This window comes from Capsicum annuum, chromosome 1, assembly GCF_002878395.1.
Source record: "Capsicum annuum cultivar UCD-10X-F1 chromosome 1, UCD10Xv1.1, whole genome shotgun sequence".
Classification (NCBI taxonomy): Eukaryota; Viridiplantae; Streptophyta; class Magnoliopsida; order Solanales; family Solanaceae; genus Capsicum; species Capsicum annuum.
The window spans coordinates 72,838,698-72,855,492 of NC_061111.1; positions in this window are offsets into that span (position 1 = coordinate 72,838,698).

The following is a 16,795-nucleotide window of genomic DNA, read 5'->3' on the forward strand; positions in this document are numbered from 1 at the left end:
CTTTCATCAAAGAACTATTCAGGTGCTTGAGGAAATGTTTCGAGCTAGTGTTATAGTTTTGGAGGCCAGTGGGGGGATCACTTAGCCTTGGCAGAGTTAACTTATAAAATAATTATCATTTGAGTATTGAGATGGTGCCTTTTGAGGATCTGTATGGTAAGATGTTGTTCTCCGATTGGGTGTCTTGAGACTCCGAGATTCAACCCCATGGTACTGATTTGCTTTAGGAGTCATTGGATAAAGTTAGGGTGATTCAGGATAGGTTTAAAGCAAGTCAAAGTACAAAGAAGGCCTATACAGACCTTAGACTTTGTGCCTTGAGATTCAAAGTTAGTGATCGAGTATTTCTTCGAGTGTCCCCTATGAAAGGTGTGATGAGGTTTGGAAGGAGGGGAAAGATCATCCCTAGATATATTGGACCTTTTGACATTCTTCACACAGTTGGTGAGGTGGCTTATGAGTCAGCTCTATATCCAAATTTTGCTACTGTCCATCCAATTTTCCATGTTTACATGTTGCGGCGATACCTTCCTGATTCGGCTCATCTGTTTATATAGGACTCAATTTAGTTATATGAGCGACTGACCTTTGTGGAAGAGTCCGTACTTATTTTGTCCAGTGATGCTAGGCGGCTGCTCACTAGGGAGATTACTATACTTGAGGTTTAGTAGAGGCAACATACAGTAGAGGAGGCTAGTTAGGAGATCGAGAGCGAACCCAGTATCCTCACCAGTTTGAGACTTCAGGTACATCCTAATTCTTAACTTTAGCAGATGAACGTTCTTTTAGTGGTGGATATTGTAAATACCCTTTAGGTCATTTTCTATATTTCTACTTATTTTTCCCATTAGAGATATTCTATAAATACGCCAAGTTATTTATGACTTACTGAAACTGACAGTATGATTACAGGGTAGTTCATTTGTTTTTTAGAGCAAATTACATATTTCGAAGTCTTTGTTGGTTCAAAAAGGCCACCGGGTGAAAACTTCAATCAAACCACCTTGAATGCAAATTCTAACTATTCCAACAACTTTAGGATGTTGATTTTAAGCTAGAAGGACTCTTGGTTTGGGTCCTAAGGCACCCGAGTTCATTTCGGCCTATCGGTCGGAAAGTTATGAAAATGAAATATGGGTGTGGGACCCACAGTTTGTTGAAATGAGCTTAGATGGAGATTTTAACTATGCCATTGAGTCACAAACATTGAATTTGGTGTTGTTACATAATCTATCTGCATATATAGGATTCCAAATAAACCCCGATAGCTTGGCGAAGACTTGGAAAATTCCAAGTCTACTGCTGTTATCTGGTGCATCGTAATTGTGAGCCAAGGTTCTTGATCACAATACCCTTAGAAAGCATCAAGTTATACAATCTCGGTGGTTATATTGGGATCAAAATTCACTGGTGCAACCTCAATATACCGCAATCACAAAGGTCGGGTTGCGATCAAGAGACTCGAGTACCTGGGGCGGGTATAAAGAGGCCATATTAACCCGATTTTTCTCATTCTTCACCCAATCACTTGAGACTAAAACCCTAACTAGAGAGATTGATTAAAATTTGTGCTTGTGGGTGGATTGGGAGCTTTTCTAACACTTGTTTGCGTGATTATCTACCAATTTGAAGTAAGAATTCACCCTTTTCTTGGTAGATTTTCTTGATTTCTTGTTCAAAACCCCCAAAATCTTAAGGGCTTGATTTTAGCCCCAACTTATCTTGCCTTTCACCTATTTTTGAGATTAATGATGTCTTGGGAATGTGACAAGGTTATGTTGGTTTGGGAAATGCAATTTCTATGAGTGGGACTAACAATAGGTTTTGAAGTGATTTTTAGATCCGCAAAACAATAGTGCAATATGAGTATTATTATATTTGTATTAATGAGTAGAATATGACTTTTATAACTTGGAATCTTACAGAAGCTTCTTGGAAGGTAAAAATGGTGATTTAGCAGATCTTGTGAGTTTTTCTTCGGCGTCCAGGTAGGCTAGGTTTTACCCCCTTGTTAGATTGAGCTAATTCACAGTATGTTTATGATACTGTGCTAGATTTGGGATGGGATTTAGGTGGTGATGTGATAAATTAAAATACTTGGGATTAGTTGGATCTCTTAGGCTATTTTGACTATCATTTTTGGCTTATTCCTATCTTTGGTGAAATTAACCTTGTAGGCTCTTGCTAGGATGGAAATACATTAGTTACTCAAGAAATCAAAAAATTTCCTTCGTCACTTGAGTATAGGATGAAACTTCCTCAAATAGTCTTACCATAGGTGAAATTGATCTAGTTGCTTTATATTAGGATGAATTGCTATCCTAGGACTAGTTCTGACTTGTTTAACATCTAAAAATGGATTTAGATACCTTAACCTAGTCCAAAGTATATATTTCTTGACAAATGATTTTGGAGATTTAGAAGTGGGCACTTCGACCCACCTTAGGCCAAGATTTGTGATAGTTACTAAAGACCCTTGATATGCTTGTGTACATCTAGGATGATGGTTATTTTGATGATATTTAGATGCCTTGGCACTTGTTGGTTAGGATGAATGACGTTGGTAGTAATGCTTAATGTGTATGATATGAATGAGTTATTGATTAAGCTTATGATCATTGATGAGCTCTTAAATATGCTATTGATTTGGCTATTGATTGGGCTGCCGAATATACTATTAAATGATCCATTGAGTATGATATTGATGTAGCAATAAATTAAGTTAGTGATCATGCTATGAATAAGCTATAGATTATGGCATGGATTACATATTGTCCAAGCTAATGATAAGCTATCTTTTATGACAATGATAAGCCATTAATTATGCCATTGACAAATTATTACCTATGTTTGATAGTACATATTGATACGTTAGAGGTCATGTTTAATAACTATATTGGAGAATACATTATGAATTATTCTAAAGATCCCGCTTATTGATTATATTATTGAACATGCTAGTGATTAAGTCAAAGATCGTGCTTATTTACTATGTTGACAATCATGCTATTGTTTATGCTAGAATTCACGATTTCAATTATGATTATTGATTATGTTAATATATTATGTTCATGGTTAAGTTGTTAAATACTTTAATGATTATGCTATTGGCCATATTAATGATGATATTGATTATTTATACTCGATAAATTTCTGGAGGATGTCTATGATATTGATGATATTGATGATGACATGATAATGCTATATGCCCGACAAGGCCAGGGGATGATTATGATGCTATATGCCTGATGTTAGGTGTATTTATGCATTCTGTGCTACTATTCTAGACTATTTAGCCTTGTTATGAGGATAATTCATGTGATTAATGGGTTGATAATGATATAAATGAGCATTTATGTGTTCAAGTATGTGTTTACAATGTTTAATGGTGGGTTTACATGAATTTTGATTCAATTTGAGCATTTAGAGTTCAGCTGGGAAAACAAGTGTAACTAGCTTGAGCTAGGTGTTTTTATAGTCTATTGTGTTGGGTTATAATGTGTTTTAATGAGTTACTAAGGTTGTTATTATGTATTTATATGTGAAACAACTTAGTTATAATGTTCAAGGGTCAATTGGATCAAGAAAAGAGTCAAAACAGTAAGTTAAAGCTCAATGTGAATTTAGCCTATGCTTAGCTCGTGTTTATAGTTCATTATTGAGGATGTTGTGTTTTTTTGAGCTCTAAATTATTATGCTTAATTCTATATTATTCTTGGTTAGTGGACTATGATGATATATGAAGGTTTTAAAAGCTTCAAATCAAGTGGAAACAACTCAAAAAGGCTTGGAATGTATCACAAATGCACAAAACACAGCTTGACGCCAATTTGGACACCTGAAAAGTATTGGGAGAGTATAGGCACGTGGAAAGGAGAATAGGCATGTGCTTCACACCAATGGATTCAAAAGGCACCTAAAACAGTGAAACAATGTGATTTAAATGCGATGCGATGCTCTCCAACGCATTAATGACTGGGTTCGCAGATGACCAGAAACTATTTCCTTGTTCAATAAGGCATGGGCTATTTCTTCTACTATAAATAGGACCTTATACACCTTTTTACTTAATTTTGGACATCTTGGAGGATTGAGGAGGCTACTACAACTTCTTTTTAGCATTTATATCTCTTTACTTTAGTTTTTTTCATGGTTTGTATCATTAGTCCAAGGGGTTGGATGATGAATATATCCATTAAAGGATAAAACTCCCTTTCCTGGGTTACGGACACGATCATGGTTACTTTCATTTTGAATTAAGTCTGTTGATTTGATTATCAATATTGGTTATTTGTTTATTTTTTTTTAACTATTTTAAGGACTAGACACCCTTAGAATACATCAATTGTCAACTTTGTGATCTCGGAAGAGGGAATAAGAAGAAAGAACTAGGGAATAAACAAAATTTGGTTCTTGTTTCTTTATAAAATATGAGATTTGAATTAGCATCTAGGAAAGGAATGTACTTAGATGCCTTACTTGATTCACCCGTAGGCTGACAGCTTACATACACTTAATTGGATTATTACATTCCTGATCAACGATGTAGTTTTAATGTCCAAGTTAGGTAAAGGATTAGAGGTTGGGAAACCTTAATCATACAATTAACCTTACAAATCAGCAACCAAGATAAGTTATTTAACGAATGAAGTTCAATAATGTAGTATGATTATTCGTAAACCTTAACCCTGGGCTTCTATCCATAGATTGTCCTAAGTCATTACTTTTTCCGCATTAGTTTAGTTTTTTTTTGTTTATAATTCTTAAACCTCCTTATTTACTTTTTCTCAATTGTTAAACTAGAATTGGATAGGCGGCGAACACAACTCCTTATGAGATCGATACTTGGGCTTTTTTGAAGCCAATTTACTACTTGATAAGACCACGCACACTCGCGTGTGTGTTTGAGAGTTGTCAATGAACAACAAGGCCTAAGGATTATTATGATGATACATTCCCAGCAAGGCCAGAGGATGATAATATGATATAAGCCAAACAGGGCCAAAGGCTGATTGTGATGATATATATATATGCCCGGCAAGAACGAAAGATGATTATGATGATATTTTTAAATATCCATACCGGTTCGAGTCCGGATATACGTATTATAACTATGATGATATACTATTCATGATATGATGACATTGGGGGTGTGAGATTTACAAAATAGCTAGGTCGATAATAAAGAAATAGTTATAATGTAGTATGATATAAATACACTATAATGACTTGTTGCTAAATATTGGTTAGTTGATAAATATTTTCTAGTTGCTAAATATTGCTTAGTTGATAAATATTGGCTAGTTGCTAAACATTGGTTAGTTGATAAATATTAGATAGTTGCTAAATATTGGTTAGCAAATAAATATTGGCTAGTTACTAAATATTAGTTTGTTGATAAATATTGGCTAGTTGCTAAATATTGGTTAATTGATAAATAATTATTAATGGATAAGTGATGTTTGATAAAGGATGATTTATTGATACATGAGGATTAGTTGCTATATGGTGGATATTTGGTAAGTGTTGACTTATTTACAAATGATGAATATGGACAATCGATAGTTATAGTGTCATGACTTAGATGAATTCTAGTTGTATTATAAGAGTTGATAAATGACAATGGTTAGTTATTCTATCTTGTTTGTACCTTCCAGGCTTATGGGGTCTTGCAATGGGTTATTTACTTTTCTGCACCAATTGGCGTATGAGAGTCAATTTTATAGTTATGATTGCATGTGTTTATGCTTTATGTTACATTATGATGATAATCTGGTTATCTATTTATTCATGTATAGAGCTATTAGGGATATTTTAGGTTCGTTTCCTTAAGTTGACTTAGTTATGCTATCTTGCATTCTATCTTTCTTATATCATGATTTAGCTTAGTTGGCCGATGATGCCTATTGAGTACCTATTGTTTTGATACTCATACTACACTTTTTTACCCTTTTTGTGCAGATTCGAGTACTAGTTGTCTCCATTGATCAACATTCGTGTTGTGTTAGTATCCGGAGTAGGGTGAGCTCTTGGAGTTGAAGTCACCTATTTCCTTCTATCTTTCTATGTTCAGTCTTTTTTTTGAGATAGATGTATTGACTATTCTAGATCTTGGGTTGTATTTTTATTTCTAGATGCTCTTGTACTGACTCTACTAGGTCATGGTATAGTATTTATGTAGTGTCTACCTTTAAACTATGTATATTTCTTTGCTTATTTATTGTGTTGCATTTCCTATTAGGCCCTTTTTGGGGCATTTCACCCAAATTAACCCTTTATGTTTAACTTCGAGTTGCGATTTGGCTTACTTACTGGCCGGATAGAGTAGGTGCCATCATGTCTGGCAATCTAGGTCGTGACAAATTGGTATCAGAGCCTACGCTACACTAGTATTGTTGGTTCAAGAGCAAGTATCTGGTAGAGTCCTGCGGATCGAATTGATGAGATGTCTATTTCCTATCTTTAGGAGGCTATGAGATATTTTTAGGAGTTCTTCACTTATTTCACTCATATCATGCTAAGAGTTTGAGTTGTTTTATAGTTCATTCCTTTGACTTTACTCTTTTGTAGATGGCCAAGACATGTGCTACCGTTACATGTAACGAGGGTATCAAGATTGAGACTAGGGATCCTACTCCTATTCATAGATGACCTAGAGGTCATGGAAAACCACGAGATGTGTCCCAAACTAGGGGCCAAGATAGGGGTCCTCCACCAGATCTTATTCCCTCTCTTGATCCAGAGATTCTTCCACCCTAGACAGCGGTGGATCAGGGACTAGTGTAGGCCCCACTAGGGTTTATTTCTTCTTCAGTGCTTTGAGATGCCTTCATTAAACTTTTTAATATAGTTGGTGGTGCTCCGTTCAATCATGCATAATTTACAAATAAGAGTGGTACGAAGGCGGGGTACAACCTGTAGCTACGACTCCCAGAGTTGAGATTCCTTCTATGTCGGTGGTTTCTCAGCCCGTGGTTTCCTAGCTTGTTATGTCTGCTGAGGAGAAGGAGGTGTTTGGTAGATTTTTAAGATTGGCTCCGCCTAGATTTTCTAGTAATCCAAGCGAGGATGCGTATGAGTTTCTTATTGCTTGTGAGGATCGGTTTCATAATTTGGGCCTAGATGAGACTCGTGAAGTAGATTACACCACGTTTTAGTCTGACTTGGCTGCTCGACATTAGTGGAGAGGTTATATGGATTCTAGACTAGTTGGATCTTTTCCTTTGGTATGGGCTCAGTTGTTCGAGTTGTTCTTGGAGAAGTACATGCCTCGCAGTCCTAGGGATCATTTGAGGGAATGGTTCTCTAGATTGGAGCTTCCTAGGCATGACTTCTATTTTAGATTCTGAGTATGAGAGAATTTATTGCTTTGTCAGAGAGTTGAGAATTCCCCATCGTATGTCTACTCAGAGTTTGGATGTTGTGGGTATGTCTTTTGTTGAGGTTTCTGATAATTCTCAGCTTATAGAGGAGATGCATTGTGAGGCCCGTGAGGTCTGCAATAAGAGGCCTAGACATCAGGATAGTTTGAGTGGGAGCCGTAGTAGTTCTCAATTCAGAGGTAGCCATTTTCCGATTAGTTATCATCCCCGTCTATCCTATTTGTCTTAGAGTCAACCTATTCGACTTGTTCAGACAACTCTTTAGATTACTGAAAGAGGTCAGTCTAGTGCCAGCGATCTCCCTAGTAAGGGCAGTGGTCACACTTCAATAGGTCCATCATCTGGTCATTCTAGACGTGGTGGTTATTCTAGGTTAGCTGAATCTGTTGGTTCTGGTTCAAGGTAATCATGTTATAATTGTGGAACTCCTGGTCACTATTTGTGAGATTGCCCTAGTCGTGGGGCGATTGTTGCTTTAGCTTAGAGTTTCCCCCCTATTAGAGTAGTTCATCCCTCAACTAGAGGTGGTTCTCAGGGTCGTAGGGATTGTTTCCAGGGTATTCAAGGAGGTTCTCAGGTAGAAATTATAGGAGGTCGGTTAGAAACCTAGCCAGGTGTCGGGCGTGGTCAATTGTATGCACTACTTGCTAGACCCAAGGCCGAGTCTTCAGATGCTATTGTTACCGGTATGATTTTGTGTGCCGTCATTCAACACTTGCTTTATTTGTTTGGGGATCCATATATTCTTATGTTTCTGCTTATTATGCTCTACTGTTAGAGTTATCTTGGGATCTATTATCTGTAACCTTGCATGTATCTGGGTGATTCATTAGTAGTAGATCAGGTGTTCAAATCTTGTGTTGTGACAGTTAGTGATGTTGGTACTCATGCTTATCTTATTGTTTTGCATATGGTAGATTTTGATGTGATTCTGGGCATGGATTGGTTGTACCAATATCATGCTATCATGAATTATTTTGCTAAGACAATTACCTTCACCATGCCTAGTATTGAAATGACCCGAACTAGGGCCTTATTGTAATGGGAATCTCAAGTACAACAAGGACCAAAGACCACCCCCGATATCCAATCTAACTAACCAACATATACCCCGAGTCGGATGAATTTCGAACATAAAACAAGATAGTGATCATTTAAAATGTAATGAATTTGGAGTAGGACTATAACCAAGACCAACCAAGTCAACCATCCAAACCAAATCAACAAACCCCAAAACAATAACCAAATCCATATCCATTCTATAACATACCCAAGTCCACAGTTTGTCCATACACAGCCTCTTAAAAAACCAAGAATATCTGGTCAAGACATACCCCCGACCATAGCCAAAACCAATATCAAAGTATAAACTAATAAAGACATAATAAAACTTAAAGCATAAAATAGAGCCTTCCGAAATATGGAAGCTCACCATTTCAAGTCAACATAAGCTGTCCTCGAATCCAAGTCGCTTAGTAGGAGGTATGATAGTATGACTAGTACCTACATCGCGTGGGGATACAACATCCTAAGATGTTTAACAATTGTAGCGCTAGATTATAACTCAAGGATAAGGATAATATAATGCTAACAGCTCAAAACCAATCAGCCAATGCACATAACTAATGCAATACATATATATACACACAATGCTAGGATAGGGAACAAGTTTAGCATGAACTTTGAAAATTTTAACCTAGGTTGGGTAGCATTACCATCATATATCAAGGCACCCACAGGCTATATGGGCCTAGTGCTACCCTAGCTGGAAGGGCTCAAGTACGTGTAGCTGCACGAACTAGAGAATATCGACCATCGTATATGCCTATGTGGGGGTATCAAAACTCTCAGCATAATAGAGGTGACTTCAGCACCAATACATGTATTATGGGGTAATACAAACTCCCATTCATATATTCATTCAGGGGACTTGAACCTCCCGGTCACAAAGACACCCGCACCAGTTAGCGTACTTTCCAGTGTTAGTCATTTGAACTTCCACTTTCATGACCCAACTACACATCCCTCTTTAAAGCCCAATTAAAACATCCATTACACATACGTAAAAATTAAATCAAATACTTACCAAGGAATCCCATTGGTATTGTCATACCAACCCCACTTTCAAGCATACAACATGCCATAGCCATTAATAACCAATTGTTCATTTGGGACTAGAACCCATTGTCTAACAAAGACATTAAATCAATTCATTGTGTTGGGACTCGAACCCATTTAGCCATTTAAACCACCAAGGTTACAATTCAAATCAATGTATAGATAGATAGGCCTTTACAAAAGCAATTACCAATGATTCATAATCTTTTGTCCAATGCGGTATTTTAAAACACAATTCAATATGTGACTAGTTTGTTCTCTTAGACATTTTCATACACACATTGAGGGAATACCATTACCAAGACCAAAACAAAAAAACCCATCAAATTTAGGTTTACACATGACCCAATTATTAAACCACAATTACCAAGCACCCACATGTGCAAATCCATCATTAAAACATGTATAAACACCATTTAAATCAAGAGTAAACAATACTCAACAATATGCAACAAAACCCTTAATATTGGTTTTCAAAACCACCATTTATGATTCATAAAAAAAGCTTTAAACACATGATTTTCATGAACTAACTATTAGGGAAGAGTCACATGCCTTATTCACGAAGATTCACAGAGAGATTTCGGTTTTTAAGCCTTTAGATGAACACCTGAAGAAACCCTTGCCCAGTCTTCTTATGAGCCTTTAGAGAGAGTTTTAAGAGTGTTTTGATCTTCTAAAGTGAGTAATGAGAGATCAATTTGTGTTATAGGACGTGGGATATTAATGGTTTGGGGTGGGAAATGTATAAAATACCCTCAGCTTAAAAGCTGAAAAATGTGCGCAGGAGGGCACGACTTGGCCCCTCTAACTCGTACACTTAACATTCGAGTGGTACCCACCTATGTACCTTAGATAGAAAGTTGGACTCCAATCCTGTCCAACATACGACTTCATAGACAAACTGGTATCCACATCATACAATTAGTATTCTAGAATCGTACCCTAGGCAACCTACCAAGGGCTTGACACACTGAGCAATATACGAGTGGCTCTCCTATCTCGTACCATCAATATAGCACCCTTATGATGTCCATTCGTACCTTGGACAGAAAATAACCAAAACCACATTGAGTAATATACGACCAAGACCCCTAAACCTTACTCACATCATACGACAAGCAAGCATGAGTCGTATGATGATCAAAAAGCTCAAACTCAGGAAATTTTATAAGGGTCAAAAGCTAAGGTGTTTCAATTCTCCACCACTAGGATCATTCATCCTCAAATGATGAGTAAAGGCAATCATAATCATGAGTTAACATATTTGTACCCACCAAACTTCCCTTTACTAAAGTTAGAAAATAAAGACATCAAGGAATCACCATTTCCTTTAACAAATTCAAAAAACAAAGATGAGATGATCAACACATTCCTTAAGCATTAATATCCAAAATGGGGAATAAATGCAGGTACTTGGACTTCATGTCCTCTTCTGCCTCCCAAGTAGCTTTTCGACCTTATGGTTCCTTCAAAGAACCTTTACCAAAGCCACATCCTTTGTTTGCAACCGGCGAACTTGAGGATCCAAGATCTCAATCGGGACTACCTCATAAGATAAGGAATCCGAAATACCCAACCTTTCCAAAGGAACAATTGATGAAGGATCACCCATATATTTTCTCAATGTAGAGACATGGAAAACCGAATGAATGGAGCTCAAACTAGAAGGCAACTCCAACTCATAGGAAACATTTCCAACCCTTTTTAAAACCATGTACGGACCAACATAGTGAGTACTTAGCTTCCCTATCTTACCAAATCTGATCACTCCCTTCATGGGAGACACCATCAAGAACACCCAATCGCCAACCTTAAACTCCAACTCCCTATGCCTCATATCTATATAAGACTTTTTAGGATTTTGAGAGGCTTTTAACCTATCACGAATTACCTTTACCTTTCCCAAGGCTTAGTTAACCAAATTGGGGACAAACAACTTACCCTCACCAACCTCATACCACCAAATAGGAGAATGACATCTCCTACTATACAATGCTTCAAAAGGAGCCAAACCAATGCTAGAGTGATAAATATTATTATATACAAACTTTATAAGAGGAAAATGGTCAACCCATCTATGACCATAGTCATTCACATAAGAATAAAACATATCATCCAATGTCTGAATAGTCCTCTCTGCTTGTCTATCCGACTGCGAGTGGAAAACGATATTAAGGCTCACCTTAGTTCCCAAACCTTTTTGAAGCGATTGCTAAAAATGAGATGAGAATGGAGTACCAAGATCCAAAATGATAGAAACTAGAACACCATGCAACTTTACGATCTCCACAAGAGACAAATTGGCAAAATCCTCAGCCGAATAACTAGTCATCACATGCAAAAAGTGAGCGGACTTGGTTATCTTATCCACGATGACAAAAATTGAATCACACTGATTACAAGACAGAGAAATACCGATAACAAAATTCATATTAATTGCCTACCACTTCCATTCGAGCAACTCAATCTCTTGGTACAAACCTTTCGGTCTTATGTGCTCAACTTTCACTTGTAACACACCATGCAGTTAGCCACATAGTTAGCCATATTTATTTTCATATTATTCCAATAATAGAACTTCTTAATATCATGATACATCTTCGTAGAACCAGGAAGAATAGTATAACGCGCTATATGAGCTTTGTCCAAAATTCTTTCCCTCAATCCATCAACATCGGGGACACGTAACCCGCCTTGGTACCTCAATATACCGTTACCATCAATCACAAAATCAACAACCCTTTACTGACCCACATTCCTCACAATCCTCATCAAGTTAAAATCCAACATCTGCTTTTCCTTTATCTCAACAACAAGAGATAACTAGTATACCTGATGCACGAATACACCACCATCCTCATAGTTTGTGAGACGAACTCCAAGGTTTATCTAAATGGTGAATGTCCTTCACCAACTCCCATTTATCCTTATCAGTATGAGCCAGACTTACCATGGATAACCTGCTAAGAGCTTCAACAAGTATGTTAGATTTACCTGGATGATAATGGAAACTTATATTGTAGTCCTTCAACAACTCAAGACATATTTTTTCCCTAAGATTTAACTCTTTCTGAGTAAAAACATACTACAGGATCTTATGATTAGAAAAGATGTCAACATGAATCCCATAGAGATAGTGATGCCAAATCTTTAAGTCAAATACCACTGCCAACAACAACAAATCATGAGTAGGGTAGTTTTTCTCATGAACTTTTAACTGCCTAGAAACATAGGGCACCACACTACTATGCTGCATGAATACACAACTAAGCCCAACTCGAGAAATATCACAATATACTATAAAGAAATCATTACCCTCGGGCAGGGTCAAAATTAGAGCTGAAGTCAACTTATTTTTCAACTTCTCAAAATTTCCCTCGCAAGCATTGGACCACAATAACTTTACCTTTTTTTGGGTCAATCTATTTAATGGGGCATATAAGTTAAAAAACTTTCCCCAGATCTCCCATAGTAGCTGGCTAAACCCAAGAAGCTCTGAACATCAGTTGGAGTTGCAGGTCTAAGCCATTTCTTAACCACTACAACCTTTTATAGATCCACCAAGATCCCTTAAACAGACATAACATGAACAAGAAAAGTCATAGTCTTTAACCAAAACTCACACTTTGAGAACTTAGCATATAACCGCTGTTTCTTCAAGTCAGCAACATAACACAGAGGTGATCGACATGATCCTCCTCACTCTTAGAGTACACAGATAACACTCAAACTATACCTTTCTAATGAGAATGTAAGTGATCATTGTCAATATAAAACCCAACTAGGTTAGGGTCGAATCCCACAGAAAATATGGTATGAACTTAAGTAGTTTGCAATTTAATCAACTAATTGCTATAGGTTTCCTGAAATAGGGGTTTTTAGTTTAGCAAGTAATTGTTGGTCACTTTAGTTACAGTATTCGTAATTAAGAGTTTTTGGAAAAACCAGAATTGTGTTCACTAGGGGTTTTGGTACTTGATAGATACTAATGGTGGTTCAAGATTCTCACAGTAGGTAGGACAACAAGTTATCTTTATCAAAGTTATGCCTAAATGTCTCTCGACCTACTTAAGCAATTAATTACCTAATCCTCTCAGATTTAGGAAATTTATATTTATGACCAGATTTTACCTCAGGTTAATCAACCTTGTTACAGTGTCAATTATTAGATCAAAGTTTTTAGTGCTTCCAAGTCCCTGTTAATAATTTACTTCCCACTACATTTGATTTCTTTCTCAAGGAAATCAAAGCATGTGTTATCTATTATTTGCAACTAATAAACGATAATTAAAACCTCAGAATTATCAAGGAGTCCTACCACCTTTTGAATCTAGAACACTCAGCACCTTATCAAGACTTAACCCTAGATCCCATAATTCGGGTTAAAGAAATTTAGCCGCTCATGATGTAATAATCGAAACAACTAGTTATATTCATGATTTGAAAGATAAAGTTACCATAAGATGAATAGAAACTAGAGATTCTCATATTAGATCACAATAGTAATCCCAAAATAATGATGATAATCTTTTCAAAATAATTGCTTGTTTAAGTCAAGAAACTAGAGAGAGAAAATATAAAAAAACGTGTCTCAATACTCAAGTTTTTTCTATTTCTTTTTCAAGAAAACCCTCAACAATGCTTTAAATAGTTCACCCTAATTATGGAAACAAAATAATAAAGTTCAGAAATTCCTCGGATTAGGTGACGCCCTTCATGATAACCTATCAGGAGGCTGACGACTTATCACAAATGTCGTTAGCTCCTCTTTGCTTTTGATACTCGCTGCCTAAAGCTGATGACAATCGGTGATGTCCTATCAACTCCTTGACAACTTATCACAAATATTGTTAAGTCTCTACCTCAGCCCTCATATTTTACCTTAGGCTGACGACAACTTTGGTGATCTATCAGTTCCTTGATGGCTTACCACAAAATATCGTCATAACACTCAACTTAGGTGCATCCTCTGTCTGAGGCTGATGATAAAGCTGATAACTTATCACAGGGATGACGACTTATAAAAAATGTCATCAGCCACACTTTTCTTTGAATTACTTCAGATTTTAACTCCTTTGCTTCCATCCTTGTTGGTTCTCTTGCATCATAGCTTCTACTACAAAATCAAACATAAAACAATCAAAAATGACAAAAGTTGCTTAAGAATTTACAATTATTCCTAGTTAAAAGCCTCAAATATGTTAGCATTAGCTCACACATCAATACCCTCAACTTAAAACAATTGCTTGTCCTCAAGAAACACAAGTCAACTAAGAGAATACAAAGTACATTTGGCAGTCAATCATCCATATCATCTTAAAACACTTTCACCTTCTCCAAGGTCAGTCAATTCAAGAACAATGAAGTACACCAATGCAACACACAAAAATTAATATACGACATTAATTCAGCTACATTAACCATTCATACACCATTATTACACTCTCCAAATAAGTTAGCAACTAGTAAAATATATGGTGTGCCCTCACAGTAAAGAAATCCCCCTCATCTCATATCAGTAATACTATACATAACCATGGGGACAATCAAAACACTCACCCTTAAAATAAATTTACAACCAATGTATGCAAAGTACCATAGGCTTGCCTATATTTTCATTACCCAGATCTTTAAATAGGCCAGTTTGGATCACTACAGGTCTTCTCATAGGCTTGTAATGTAGGTTAGGGGCTGGTATGATACTAGATGATATTAAAAGTGACTAAGCCTCGTTGATATTACACTAGCTTTTTGGGGTTCACTCATTATCCCTTTTCATTCTTCTCTTTTATTGATCACACTTATTTAGGCTGGGTGCGGTCTTTTCGATAATCACTTTTTCTTTTTTATAATTTTTCTTTTTCTTGATCTTTTCCTCCACACCTAACTTTTTTTATTTTTTCTTTCATGCTACCTTTTTCATACTCATTCTGCATCACGCACCCCTATGATAGCCACCCTTAACATAGGCCATTTGCCTAAGTCAAGGTGCACAGTGTCCAAGTAGGACCAGGGCCAAAATAGGTTCATTGTGATCTAAATGAGAAGGTGACAGGTGTCATAACAAAAATAGGCTAGTCAGGCTCAAAATGGGGATCAAGGGATATTATGCACATAGGGAAGGTCATTTAGGCTAAAGTGAGCTCATATCAAAATGGCCTATGGTCCTTTCCTAACCCCTATCCTTCAACCTAGGTAAGACTAACCGAGCAAGTCCTAGCTCCAACATACAGAGGGAACTAAGTAACATCTCACACACACTTGGCACAAAGGTATATCATAATCTACTACTCATTCAGTTCATACATCTCTTTAGCAATGATTATTGTGTTACTATAACTAATGCCATACAAAGATGCACAGTGGTCACACTTAAATGCAAATCACATAGTTAAAGAAGTAGACCACTTGAAGAGGTGTACAAATATCACAAAAAAATTCAACTACTTCAAGTACAAGTATTTCTCCTAGTCGGCTATAAAATTTTACAACAACAATTTACCCTACACCCTCAACTTAAAACCAAAGAAAATCTTAACTTAGGATTAGAGTATACCTGGAATAGATCAATCACGGGGGTCATGGGTTGCCTCCTATGTAGTACTTGATTTAACATCGCGGTATGACTCAGGTGTCTCGATTACTTTAGACTTCATCGAGACAGATAGTAGTGACACTTATCATTGATTCTTTTGGACCAATATAAAGTTTGACTCGTTGCCCATTTACTTTGACGGTACTGCCGTCTTCATTTTCAAGTTCTACTACTCTAGATGAGTTGACTTGACTAACTCTAAAAGGGCCTGACCACTTAGATTTAAGCTTACCTTGAAACAGTTTGAGTCTGGAATTGAACAGAAGCACCAAGTCACCCTTTTGGAAGTCTCATTTCTCTATCCTCCAATCATGGTATTTTTTCATATTTTCTTTATATAGGTTTGATCATTTATATGCCCTAAGAAGGAATTCATCCATCTTATTCAGTTGTCCCAGTCTCAGCTCTGCTACCTCCTTCCAACTCAAATTCAGCCTTTTGAGTGCCTATAACGCCTTGTGCTCCAGCTCTATTGGTAAGTGGAAAGCTTTTACATAGACCAGCTAAAATGGTGACATGCCAATAGGTGTCTTGAAAGCAGTCCGATATGCCCACAAAGAATCATCGAGCTTTCGAGACCAATCTTTCCAACTAGCATTCATCATTTTAGATAGGATGGCTTTAATCTCTCGATTTGACACCTTCACTTGCCCACTAGTTTGTGTGTAATATGGAGTGGCTACTCTATGCTGTTTCA